Source organism: Tamandua tetradactyla, chromosome 5 (genome assembly GCF_023851605.1).
Source record: "Tamandua tetradactyla isolate mTamTet1 chromosome 5, mTamTet1.pri, whole genome shotgun sequence".
Lineage (NCBI taxonomy): Eukaryota > Metazoa > Chordata > Mammalia > Pilosa > Myrmecophagidae > Tamandua > Tamandua tetradactyla.
The window spans coordinates 6,303,578-6,317,783 of NC_135331.1; the positions used below are offsets into that span (position 1 = coordinate 6,303,578).

Consider the following 14,206-nt stretch of genomic DNA (forward strand, 5'->3'; position numbering starts at 1 on the left):
TCTATTTCCAAGCAGAAGCTGGGGTTACCCTCACTTCCTTTTGAGGAACCAACTTTCCCTTCGCTTCTGTGGTTTTCAAATGGGACCTCGTACGTCCCTGGCCCAAGAGTTGTCATCTGCTCTAGGCCTGGCCACTTTTTTTTTTTTTTTAATTGACAAATCTTCACATACCTACATTCCATATAAGGTGTGCAATCAACAGCTCACAAGATCATCACATAGTTGTGGATTCATCACCATGATCATTTTTAGAACATTTGCATCACTCCTGAAAAAGAAATAAAAAGAAAAAACTCATACAGCCCATACCCCTTACCTCTCCCTATCATTGACCACTAGTATTTCCATCTACTTGATTTATCTTACCCCTTATCTCTTTATTTATTTATCCATATTTTTTTACTTATCTGTCCATAACCTGGATAAAAGAAGCATCGGACACAAGGTTTTCACAATCACACAGTCACATTGTAAAAGTTATATCTTTACACAATCATCTTCAAGAATCAAGGCTACTAGGACTGCAGACAGTTTCAGATACTTCCCTCCAGTCACTCCAGTACACTGTAAACAAAAAAGGGATATCTGTGTAACGCATAAGAATAACTTCCAGGATAACCTCTCGACTCTGTCTGAAATTTCTCAGCCACTGAGACTTTGTTTTGTCTTATTTCTTTCTTCCCCTTTTAATCAAGAAGGCTGGCCACTCATTTTTAATGCCCTGGCTACAGTGTTTCAGTAAAGCATGCCTGGATGACCCAGTTCAACCTGATGGTGCTGTACTGGGGGACTTGTGTTGTGTTTTGGGTGGATTTATTGGCTTTGGGATTGCTATGAAAAGGGCAATATGGGATTAGAGGACCCCCACAGACAGACAGAGATGAAGGACATTATGGAAGTCCAGACGCCAGCTCCACCCACCCTGGAAGATTTCATTACATGAGACAATGTGTGGCCTTTTGTATTAAAAGAATTCTAATTTGGATTTTCTCCATTTGCAACTGAAGATGCTGATAAATTTGAGTTATTTGTAATGGCTCAATGTTATCTATTCTACTCTAAAGTGCTGTACCCTCATTATATATTAAGTCAACAGAGATTTATTTAGGTCCTAAGAGGTGCTAGTCACTAAAGGGATATGTGCCAATATTAAGGAACTCCTGCATATTTAATGCTTTCTACTCTTCAGAACAATTTGGTGTGCATTTTCTTCTGTGATATAGAAGCTCTTGTGATATGATTAGGTGGGTGCATTGGTTGTTGTTTTAGTTTGCTAAAGCTGCCGGAATGCAATGCAGCAGAAATTGAATGGCTTTTAAAAAGGGAATTTATTCAGTTGCAAGTTTATAGTTCTAAGGCCATTAAAATATCCAAACCAAGGCATCCAGAGAAAGATACCTTGACTCAAGAAAGGCCAATGGCTCCAGAACACCTCTGTCAGCTGGGAAGGCACATGGCTGGCATCTGCTAGCATCTCTGGCTTCTTGTTTCAAGGGACTTCCAAGGGGCATTTTCCTTCCACATCTCCAAAGGTCTCTGGCTGTGTAAACTCTGTCAGCACTCAAGATTTTTCCAGAGAGGTTCCCTCTTAAAGGGCTCCAGTAAGCAACTCCACCTTGAACGGATGGAGGAGTGTCTCCATGGAAACCATCTAATCAATAGTTACCACCCACAGTTGGGTGGGCCACATTTCCATGGAAACACTCAAAGAGATCCCATCCAGCAATACTGAATGAGAATTAAAGGACATGGTTTTTCTGGGACGCACAAGTTTCAAACTGACACAGTTGCTATTACTGCTGTAACAAACTGTCACAAATTAGTGACTTCGAATAACATACCTTATCATCTTCGAGTTCTCTGAGTTATAATTCCGACATGGGTCTTACTGGGCTAAAAGCAAAATGGCATCAGGGCTGTGTTCCTCTCAGCAGCTCTGGGGGAGAGAGAATCTGGCTCCTTACTTTTTCTGGCTTCTCGAGCCTGCACCCCCTGCTTCAGAGCCCCCTCCTCCAACTTCACAGTCAGAAGTGGGTCAGGTCCTTTTCAGATCTTCTCACTCTGAGCTCAGTTTCTGTAGCCCTCTTCCACTTTTAAGGGATCTTGTGATTTCATTGGGTCTAGGGGACAAGGCAGGGCAATCCCTCCACCCCATCACAGGGTGAGTCACTTAGCAACCTTAATTCCTCTTTGTCACATCACCTCACACACAAGTGCAAGTTCCAAATACATCATGGCCTTTTGGGGTGGAGGTGGGGCTCTGTCCTGTCTACCCAGTGGGACAGACACAGCACCTGCAAAGCTGCAGACAAACATAACGACAAGGCAATTTGGGTCAAGGACAGAGGCTCACCTGTGCTCCTGTCCCTGTTTTCCTCCCCAGTGTGGACTCCGCTCAAAATGGTGAGCACTATTATTCTGTGCCATCCTTTCAGTAGACACCCTTCAACCACAACTGTTTAATGAAACAGCTGTCTTGGAATCAAGGGGTTTGTGCAGAAGTAAAATGCACATTATTCTTTATTTTATATCCATTTAGCGTTGTGTGCCAGAGTGCTGGAATCAAGAATTCGGTGTCATTTACCATGCCTTACAGCTCTGAGCTGTCATCCATGTTTCCCATAAGATTTTCCTGGGAGGCGGTGAAGCCAAATTTGCTCTGGGAAATATTTTTCAATTGTAGTTTGTAGGCAAGGCAGGGATGGCTACGTAATTCCCCAGCACTAAAATGTGATTTATCTTATCTTTCAGTCACCATGTATGGAAGGCATGCGTGAGTCAAAAATCTCAATTTGTTGGTTAGAGCTGGGACCCCCACAGCCAAATTAAACTTCTATGCAATGCATTGTATAAATAGGATCAGAAATGCAAACTTTCTTTGTTTCTCCTCTACTGTCTGGATTTGTGCTACTGCACCAAGATTTTTTTACAAGCTCTATATTTAAGAGCACTTTCAATTGTTATTAAATTTTGGAGAGCAGGGAACAGCAGGGAGAAATTGTAAATAAGAAATCCTAGCTAACGTCACTTTGAAAATGAGCCATGAGGGTGCATCTCATTTGGGAGATCGGCTCCCTATCTGGAATTACTAATCACTTATAGGGCAGAGAAACAAAATGGTTTGTGTCCTTTGACAATTGAAAAGTTACATTTTCCTCTGGGAGTCTTTTTTTTTCTGCTTTTGTAAGTCAGTCTCCCTAAATGGGAACAGTTGGTCTAAAAGCTCCTTCTCACAGAGGTTGAATTAAGGGAGAAAGCCCCATTTCTTGTCCAATTCAGATGAAATTGAATGGAAGCCCTTCTGTTGCAGCTGTGGGCAGCCTGGAGGTTTGCTCGTTTGCAGCGGGTCCACGCTGGCGCAGCTGCACCAGGCACGAGATTGGGCACTCCTCTGCTTCTAGGTGGGCTTGGGTGCCGCCCGCGTGTCTGAGGGTGACAGTAAGCTCCCGGTCATTTCCTCTCCCCCAGCTCTGAGGACTGCAACTCGGGCAACGCCTTCAGGTGGACCCTCCCTCTCTCTGTCTGTCTGAAGCAAAGGTAGTGTTATCTTTGGATGCCAAGCGTAGTAGCAGGTGAACTTGCTGGGATGTGAACTGAAAGTGGAATTTACTCCTAGACAATTGCCCATGAGTGGGCAGATTTTGGCCTTGCACATACATTTATATAAGTTATAAGAACTGTCGTGAAATCTTTCAACAGCGCCAAAGATACCAAACAAATCACAGTTTAGGGGCATAGAGAATAAATTTAGTGATGGTTCGGATTGGCAGTAAGCGTTCAGGTGATTTCTTCTCGAAAAAAAGGCAAGGAGTCAATTTTAGGATTATAATTGCCTCTGATTTGTTTTTGTTTTTGCTTCATGGCATACTTGCATTCAGATATTTTGTTCCCAGTGCACTCTGGGGTTTGGTGAGCTTTGCAGAATTTTGCAGAGAATCATCAAGTGAGCATTACCTCTTAGATCATATCTGGAAACAGTACCTGAGAACACCTGCTTGGTAAAACTCTTCCCTAAAATCAGGGTGTAGAAAGGTAAGCCTAAGAGTGTTAGTTTAGGAAGAAATCACCTGAATGTGTAGTGCCAGAATGTCCCATAGATGGATTTATATATGAGATGGCTGGACTAGTTAACCGTTAGATATCATTTGGTTTGGCTGAAAGATTCCCCAGAAGCTCTTGTAACTCCATATGCAGCTGGATGTGTATGTTGGAATATTCAGGTACCCAGGAGGGGGTACACCAAGCCTCAATATCCTAAGGTCCTGTACATGTGAATTTGCCTACTCACTAAAATTTATTTGTGATCCCCAAATCGATATTCACAGGACTTGTGTGATCATTCGTGAACATGTGAAGAGTGGTGAAAAATCTGAGACCCCCGATGTTACATTTTCCTATCTGACTCAAGCTCTGCCTTCTCATTTCAGCTCTCATACTGTAAACAAGGGCCCTTTCCTGGTACACTTAGCACCACAGTTTTTCACGCTTCTGGTGTCTTGGTTAGTGATTTTGCTATTTAAAATGGCCCTCAGCATAGCACTGAAGTGCTTCTTGACTTCCTAATGCAAAAAGGCCGAGACATGCTTTATGGAGAAAATATGAGTATTGGATCTGCTTCGTTCAGTTCTGAGTTTTAGAGCTGTTGGCCCTGAGTTCAATGACAATGAATCAAGAATATACATTAAATAAGGAGTCTCATATGGAAATTCACATAATCAGGGTTATGCTTTGATCCTTTGATGAAAATATTGGGACCAGAGGTTCACAGGCATCTAACCCTGTATCTCCTCTGGAGCAGTGGTTCGGTTTTTGCTCAGCGTTGGCGGTGATTTTATAGTCCATAATTGTCATGAGCGGTGAGAATAGGCTGTACACCAAGGGGGTTTTTAGATCACTTTTATCTGACCGCACTGTGCCAAGGGCTTTATGTGTTTAATTTCATTGAATCCTTGAGCAACCTGTGGAGTTTGGCGCTGCTTTTATCCCCAATTTACAGATGTGGAAACTGAAACCTGGAAAGGCTAGGCAACTTGTCCAAGGACACACAGAGGTCATGTATGGGAGGCATGATTTAAACCAAAGCCTGACTTTGTATTACAGTGATATGCTTCTTTCTGGGAGGTGAGATTGTTCCATAGCAGATGATAGTTAGGTTTTCTTCTTGTATTTCCAGCACCTGGCAAGGTTCAGGTTGTATAGTTCATGCTTAAAACTAAATGCCTATTTGCACTTCTGTTCTGGTCATTACAGAATAACTGGGGTCTAGCCCTCCCTCCTGCTAAAAACAATGGAAAAGATAAACTGGATTTATACAGCAGTGCAGTACTATGATACCCGAACGAAGGGAAGCATATAGATGAGCCCTGGCGTTTTGCACTAGAGGCCACTTCCTAACTGCAGTGCAGGGAGGGGAACCCCATTTCCCTGTTGCGTGATGACCTTGGGGAAACTGAGACTGGGGTTTGGAGAAGCTGAGGTCTGGAGGCTTAGCTGACAAAGCCAGGGGAAGCCGTAACACAGGGAATTAAGACCACCAGCTTTGGGGTGGGATGTCTCAGCTTAGAAACCGAGCTCTTTGTGTCTGATGCTCCTTTCATCCAGGGTGTGCTGATTTGAAAGGATGATGCACCCTAGAAAACCCACGTTTTAGCCCTGATCCATCTCATGGAGGCAGCCATTTCTTTTAATCCCTGTTCAGCACTGTAGGTTGGAAACTTGATGAGACTATCTCCACGGAGATGGGCCTCCACCCATTCCAGGTGGGTCTTCATTAGTTTACTGGAATCCCTTAAAAGAGGAAACATTGTAGATAGAGTGAGAGAATCGTGAGAGCCCATGCACCCAGAGACCTTGGGAGATGAAGAAGGAAAATACCCCCGGGGGAGCTTCATGAAACAAGGAGCCTGGAGAGGGAGCTAGCAGACGTCCCCATGTTCGCCATGTGCCCTTCCAGTTGACAGAGAAACCCTGAACATCTTGGCCTTTCTGGAACCAAGGTATCTTTCCCTGGATGCCTTAGATTGGACATTTCTATAGCTTTGTTTTAATTTGGACATTTTCCCAGCTTTAGAACTATAAACTTGCCACTTAATAAATTCCCCTTTTTAAAAGCTGTTCCATTTCTCATATATTGCACTCCGGCAGCTTGCAAACTAGAACACAGGGTATGGATGGATGAGTAAAAGTATATGGATAAAAAGAAAACAAATAATGGGAGGGCATAAGGAGTACAATGAATTGGGTAGATTGAAATACTAATGGTCAGTGGGAGGGAGGGGTAAGGGGTATAGAATGTTTGGTGTTTTTTTTTTATTTTTATTTTTTTTGGAGTGATACAGATGTTCTAGAAATGATCATGGTGATGAGTCCACAGCTGTGTGGTGATATTGTGAGCCATTGATTATGTACCATGTATCGGCTGTATGTGTGAAGATTTGTCAATAACAACAAAAAAGAAGCCCAGCTCTATGCTGCCTTAGCTTAGTGACCCTGGGCAATTTCCTTGACCTCTCTGATCAGCAGTTTCAGACTAGACTAGGGTGAGTAGAGGTGCCTCCCTTCTACTTGCAAGGGTCAGATGTGAGCATGGCAGCAGCCCCCAGCACACACAAGACCCTGACAGGGGGCCCATAAGGGCCAGAGGCCACGCTTGAGAGCCCACGCTCATCTTCTGTCCAAGAGAAAAGCAGAGGTTCCCAAGGGAGTTGTGGCAGAGAGTCTCAAAATTCTCAGTCCATCGCTGTTTTCATGCAAACCATCACATCTCAAGATTTTACCTACCTTCAAGACACTGTTTTGCACCTACCAGCCAAAGTCATGCTCAACAAGAAGGCTTCAGAATAGCTGTTTCTCCTTTTTTGTCCCAACAGAGCCTCCTGTGCAGGGTCACCAAATGCAGGAGTACAGGTTGTACACTGCACAACTATGGAGAGTGGCACTCATCTCATAATCACAGTAATCTGCTCTCCTTCCCTCCTGGGAGCTGTGCAGTCCTCCTGCATGATTGTGAGCTGAGAGCCCTCTTCCCTGAAAACAACATTATTGGGACAATATAAATGCTCATTCTGTATCTCACAGTTAATGGAGTGACTGCACACTTTCTTTTCTGTTTATTGTTCATAACTTATATTGAGTTACAGCTCACATATGGCTCACCCGTATTTGGGTGGTCAGTTCCATTAGCTTTGACAAATGGTACAGTCATGTAAATAAACCCAAATCAAGACGAATGTTTTCCTTCCCTCCAAGCAGTACCTCTGACTCTCGTACGATTTCCTTCCCTTATTCCTAACGTCTGACAACCACCCATCTCATTTCTACCCCAGTAGTTTTGCCTTTTTCAGAAGGATATAGAAAACATCATGTAGTATGTAGCCTTTTGTGTCTAACTTCTTTAGCATAACATAATGCCATTTTAAAAACAGCTTTATTAAGGTATAATTGACATACAATTACCTCCACATGTTTAAAATGTACTGTTTGATACTGCCACCTGTGAAACCATACCACAATCAATATAATGAAAATATCTTATTACATCTTTCACCCCTTCCTGCCTCCCATACTATCCCCAGGAAACCACAAATCTGCTTTTTAGAGATATGTTTGCATTTTTTAGAATTTTGTGTAAAATGGAATCATAAGGTATCAAATATTTTCTTGCAGTCTGTGGTTTGTCTTCTCATTCTTTTAACACTGAATAACAGAATTTCTAATTTTGATAAAGTCCATTTTATGAAGTTGTTCTTTAATGTGTTGTGCTCTTTATATTGTAACTTAGAAATCTCAGCCTAACTCAGGGTCACAAAGGTTTTCTCAGTATGTTTCATTCAAGAAGCTTTTCAGTTTTAGGCTTTACATTTGTGTCTATGATCTATTTTGAGTTAATCTTTGTATTTGAAAGATTGGAACAAGGGTCTTTTTTTTTTTTGCCTATGCCTATTAAATTGCTCCAGTACTATTTGTTGAAAGGAATATCATTTTTCCGCTGAATTGCCATTGCACAGCTGTCAAAAAACAACTGTCAGGCAGTGCGATGGTGTCTCGTGGCAAAGTTCTCACCTGCCCTGCTGGAGACCCGGGTTCGATTCCCAGTGCCTGCCCATGCAAAACAAACAAACAAACACAAACAGTTGTCCATGGCTGCTTATTTTAAATTATACTGAATGTCAAACATTACATAGCTATAGATACTAAAGACAACAGAAACTATTGCTGATCATTTTCATTTTACTCTAAAGGCTATTTCTGACACGAGACCCTCAATACAGCTTAAAATGCCTCCCTACCATCCTTTCTCTGTAAGCATGATTAGTAATAACAGGGGTTTTTGAAACTAAAAAAATGAAAGACAAGTCTCAGATTGTGGAAAAAATAACTGCTGATCATATAGCTAATAAGCAATTTGTATCCAGAATATATAAAGAATCTACAAAACCTGATAAGAAAACAAACAACCCAATTAAAAATGGGTGAAAGGTTTGAACAGCCACTGCACCAAAGAAGATATGTGGATGGCAAATAAAGGTGTGAAAAAGATGCTCAACATTGTAAGTCATTAGGGAAATGTAAATTGCAACCACAGTGAGAGACCACTACCCAGCTATTAGAATGCCCAAAATTACGACTGACCCCGCCAAGTGCTGGTGAGGATTCAGAGGCACCGGAATGCTCATACACAGACATGGCAAATGTAAAATGGTATAACCGCTTTGTAAAATGAATTGGTAGTTTCTTAAAATCCTGGACATAATGGAGTTCAAGAATTTTAAGACTATCATTCTTCTTTACAAAGGACCTCTGGAAATATCAACTCATAATTATCTATTTTAACAGACCCTCCCTCCATTCCAAGACCAACGAAGAAACCACAGCCCAGAAATTCATGTAAAAATGCAGTGTTTCTGCAAACCATGAGAAGAAGGTCATGGATCAAGGAGGATTTGATGGAAGACACCACCATGAAATAGAGTACCAACCTGGTGTATTTATTCCCCTCCACTAAAATCCCCCCATGGTAGCTCGGAGATGGGCCCCTCCACACACACACACAAGTTAAACTGATACCCAGGAGTCACTTCAACCTCTTGGTTCAGGGTTTTGTGCATAGAACTCAAATCAGTTCAAGCGTTATGTTCCTATTTTGCAAAACTTTCCAAACGTAATTAGTGCATCGTGCCACAGTATTGGAGGCGTCGCAACAAAAGCTTAAACTAAGCAAGCTGCCGTCAGAAGTCTCCCTTCTTTCCTCTGAAACCCAGGCTTTCATCACAAGACAGAGTCAGGTTTGAAGACAGGAATTCACAGATGCTGCCAGACATTAGATCCTGCTAATGAGCTGTCTTAAAGCCATGAAACAATATTTGGAGGATGCTGCAGAAGTGAACCAACAAAAACCGAAGCAGCAGCCATTGCAGGGGATGTCGGGAGAGAGATGAAAGACGTGGCTTCCATCGGAGGATTTTAATGGGCCAAATCACAGCTTTGACAGACGCGTCCAAGGACACTATTCTGTCCCCAGTTCTGCAGTGGGAGGAGGGGAGGGGCAAACAGACTTTCCTAAGACCACACGTAACCCAGATCCCGCAACCCAGTGGCCACCTCCATTTCAAAGGCTTGTTGCTCCCCCTTGATTAATTTTTCATTCTCTTGAAGCCTTCTGGCCATCTGATTTATTGACTTGGCTTACTGCCGATTCTAGAGCTGCCTTTAGAGGTTTCCTTTTTAGCTGATCTGTTTCTCAGAGAAAGAACCTTCCTATTTCAGTAAATTTAAGGAGGTCTGCTTTAAATATTGTATTTATTTTACTCAAAGTGGCCTCAGGGAAAACAAAACTGTCCATCAGATGTGCTCCCCGAAGATTCTGGATTAAAGGCAGATGAAGAGCTAAACTTTAGACTGAGGTCCAAGAATTCCTTCCCCTCCGGTTGGGGAAGCATGCTGAATTTTAGTCTTATTATAACTTTGGATTTCATAAGTGAGTCCCTCATACTATCAATAAATTTCATGTTTTACTCACACTATTCTGACTGGGTTTTCTTTTTCTTAAGGTAACAGCTTTCTAGACAAACATCAAAACTATATTCAGACCTACAATCAATATGAACACAAAAAAGCAAATTTCATTATGAAGCAAATTAAAATCCAGGGACCAAGTTAATTATGTTTAAATGTTACCAAGTGTCTTAGTAGCTGTACGTTATTAACTGAAATGGAATGAATTTAAATCTCCCAAAGATAAATTTTATTTCAAAAAGAAATACAAGTAAGGTCTTAGAAAATAATGTTGTATGTTTTACTGGGAAAGAAAAATCAGGTGAGATAAAGAGTTACCTCCCTTGGCTAAATAATTCTGCCAGATTCTCTCACGTAAGACAGGAAGATGGGTTAAGTGAGATGGAGAGAATATGTATCATAAATCAAAATAATTGCATTACTTGCTATCTGGTTGGCTCAGTTTTCTCCTGAGAAATTTTTAAAATTAGGAGACGATTGCTTTTCACTTTGAAACTTTGTATAATTCATTCAGCCCCCTCTAAGTCAAAGTAAAATATATAGCATTCTAAAAAAAGAGGGATATGAAATCAGGTTTGATTTCCAACACAGTGGGAGGCAAAGTGTTCAGGCCATTAAGACATAAATTATCATTTGCATGAGAAGATGAGCGCCGGCTTCTAATAGAGCTGGTATTAAATCAGGATTTAGGATGATGTTTCCTGTCCTGGCATCTTCTTGTGAAAAACTCTCAACACCACATGTGTAGTAAGTTTCCATCAGCCCATCAGCCCACAATGACAATGTCCTGTGAAGTTTGCTTTTATGATGTTCCATGTCAATTGTGTCTCAACACTTGCCCCAAGTCTCTACAAGACATGACATTAAATTTTCAGATTCTAGTCTACCAAGCTTTAAGTAGCAGCAGTTTCTAGATAAAGCGTCCCAGTTGGCATTCAGCCTCTGGATTAAGCTAGTGCATAGGTTATCTAAAACCCCACAACGACCTCCACCACAGCTTCTGCCCCAGCTGCAAAGCCTGCAGGCACCCCCTCCCCAGCACCCCCACCCCGGGCCCCCATCCCGGCTCCCCCCAACCAGGGCAGGCCAAGCCGGGCGCAGGGCATCCTCTCCACCCATTCCTGCAGGTGCCAGGCGCAGGTCCCCCCAACCGGCTGCAAAGTCGGGGCTCCCCCCTACTTCGGGGTCTCGCAGGTCTCGCGGAGAGCACCGTACTAGGATTCGGGCTTTACTACAGTGAAGGAGGCAAAGGAGAAGATACTGAGAAGGTCTTGGCCGCCGCCTCCCATCTCCCACCTGGTGTCAGGGCGCGGCCCCCTCCCGCACAGGGACATGCACCCTCACTCGGGGGGCTCCCCAAGCTTCCAGGTCCCCATGTACACAGGGGGGTTCTCGCCCCCCAGGTGCCACGATGGACTCGGGCCCCTCTGGGGGAGCTGGGCGGGGCTGAAGTGAGGGGTGGAGCCCCACCCCCTGGTCATCTGGTTGACCTCTCAGGTGTGGCCGCCCCACCCCCTGCTCACCTGTTGATCAGATGAGGGTTTGTAGGTCCTACAGGAGTGGGTTAGGGCAGGAGGGCTTTGTTTTGTACTGGGTCAAAGGTCATGAGGTGGGAGGTGGGGGGCTTGATTGGGTATTGGGGCCAGCTGCCTTGATGGGGATTTTAAATTTCAAAAGATGCAAAGGAAACTCAAGAGGGAGTTTCAAAGAGGAGCGCAGGGCTTTGTTTGGCTCTGAGGGGTTCCCTGGGCTTGACACTGCTTTGTCAGTAAGCAGGCGGGGGGTCCTACTGAGGGGGGTGGGGGGCCTGGTAAAGGAAGGCACTGGCATGACTCGACTCCTTCCCGTGGTGAGCACGCCGAGATCCGCCTCACCAGCCCTGCTGGGACGTAGGGTGCACGGCTACTGCTAGCATGCAACGCCCCTTTCCCCACACCTGGCTGGAGGCCGGTGGATTTTGTCTCCAGGTGTTTGGAAGCTGTTTGCTGAGCAGGGTCAGTCTGGGGAGCAGGTCCCCGGGAGCGCTAGTGCACGTCGCCGAGGTAAGCGAGCGCTCAGCAACTTTCACCCAAGTCTTGACTGATGCCTTAGAAAGAGGACTTGTCAGTTGTGCAGTTCACTTGGGGTTGTGTTTGTACTCCAAGAATCGGGCTCAAGTGATTGGTGTGCGGTTTCTAAACTATCTTTCACAGGGTGCTCTTAGGCTTCGACTGAAAGTCTCCTGCTAGGTTTCTCCACCCCGCTGGCTTTGGCTTCTTAGGAACCACTGCCCTTTGATTGGTGAGACAGCCATGCTATAAGGAAGTGTGCTGGGCAGATAGCTGGGAAAATCATTAGAAGGGTGATAAATAAAAATTTAATTTCGTTGAGGCTAAGAGTTGAAGCTTGACGTTTTGCTGTTGAGCGTCATTAGTTAGAATTGTCCTCCATATGTGTAACAAACCATCGCACCAAAACCAAAATGATGCTAGGAGAGCTGCTGCGACTTAAAACATCCCGTGACCTGAGTGTGGTTTGCAGAGGCCCCTCCCTTCTTAATCAGCCTATTAGGCTTAATCACCACTCTCAGCTGGTGAGATGTAATCATGTTTTGAATGTGAGTTATTGTCGTGTATTAGGAATAAATGGCCTGGCTTTCCAGCTGAGAAATGACTGAGATTGCACAGTAGCTTGTTACCCTGTGATGTAAAAACCAGCCTGGCCGGCCCTGTGGGAGAGGGGCGCAGCGGTCGCCATGCAGTGTTCAGTCAGTTTTGGAGATGGCCGGATTCTGTTTGCTAAACCTGGTTTGGGGGCTGCTGTTTGTCTTGGAAGACACTCTCACTGGACATGTCCAGGGCTGGGGGGTGCAACGTGACTTTGGGGTCCAGCCTTGACGCTCTGAACCCATCCTTCCTGGGAAATCATGAGCCCTGGCACCTGCCTGGTTGCACTCAAGAGGAGGGCACCGCCAACTTGTTAGCCAAGAGCCCAAATTTGGTTTTAAAATTCCCAGAGATGTGTCGTTGGTGTTTGGAGACTGGCACTTGAAAGTTGAGGCTGGTTGTATTCTGCAGGAACACGCAAAAATAAAGGTTGGAATTAAGTCATTTTGCTCCTCTGTGTTTTGTTTTTGTTTGCGCACCCACGTGGGAATCGATAATGACGAGAGTTTGGGATTGGGAGCAGGAGGTCTGGAATGGAGGTGGCACCCAAGAGATGTAAAGTCAGAGTTACTTTGTCCTGCCCTTGGGAAACCTCTTCCACGATGGTTCTGACTCGGGTAAAACTTGCGCTGAACGGGCCTTGGGTTAGAGAGACAGGCCAGGAAAGAATTTAGTGTCACAGTATTCTGGTCTGTTTTAGGGAGATTTGCTTACTTTTTTTTTTTTTTCCTTTTAGTTTGCACCTGGAAATTGTAGGGTAGTTTAGACTGCAGAATTGTGAACACCTGAAGTTTTGCTCTGCCCAAAGGAGCCGAAACAATATCTGTGACATTCTAGATCAGAGATGTAATAATTGTCACCTCCTCTTGATTGTCAGTGGATGAAGAAGCTCCCGTGAAGAGTGGTCCACGAGCGGGGAGAGGTGGCACATCCCCATTCTCAAAAATAAACTGCGCGTGGAAGGGGGGACCATGAGAGATGAACCGGTGATTGCTTTGCAGGATTGCAGGTCTTTATTTTTTTCTGTAGTGGCAGAAAAATGGACCCAGGATGGGTGCAGTTCGAGTGTAGAGGCAGGATGGTTTAGTAGAAAGGACGTGAATTTCACTCAACTTTTCTAAGCTTGATTTATCATGTGTAATTTGACAGTAATTCCAGCTTCCTCAGAGGATAATTTTGAGATAAAAATGAGAAAGGCAGCTGGCCCAGGTACTGGGAGGGGACTCAGAGGGTCGTTAGTTTAAATCCCCCAGTCTCAGGGTGGTGCTTCAGAATAATAACCTACCCTTGACTCAGGAATTTTGTGGACAGCACTCTGGAGTTATTTAAGTAGTTGAAATGTGTCTTGTTTTTAATTTATGCTAACGGTCAACCAGAGGGTGGTAAGGTCTCTGCAGCCAGAGGGGGTGCAAAGTTGAGACTGCTGTCTGGAAAAAGTGGTTGTTGCTTGAATTGCATGGTGTTTCACCCAAAGCACTCCACCGCTGATTGTCAGAGTCTCCTAGGAGCACCTGCAGAAGGGGTCATAGAGCAGCCGTATCTTCCTC

The 14,206-nt window shown here is 44.1% G+C and overlaps 1 long non-coding RNA gene across 8 annotated transcripts in view; it reads left to right on the forward strand.

Annotated features, from left to right (window-relative positions):
- Positions 1-2,226: 2,226 nt before the first annotated feature.
- Positions 2,227-14,206, forward strand: part of LOC143683495 (uncharacterized) — a 151,273-nt gene continuing 139,293 nt past the window's right edge. For all 8 annotated transcript variants that reach the window (XR_013175483.1, XR_013175481.1, XR_013175477.1 and 5 more), the window contains exon 1: positions 2,227-2,403. This is a non-coding gene — a long non-coding RNA (uncharacterized LOC143683495). The remainder of the gene's footprint in view (positions 2,404-14,206) is intronic.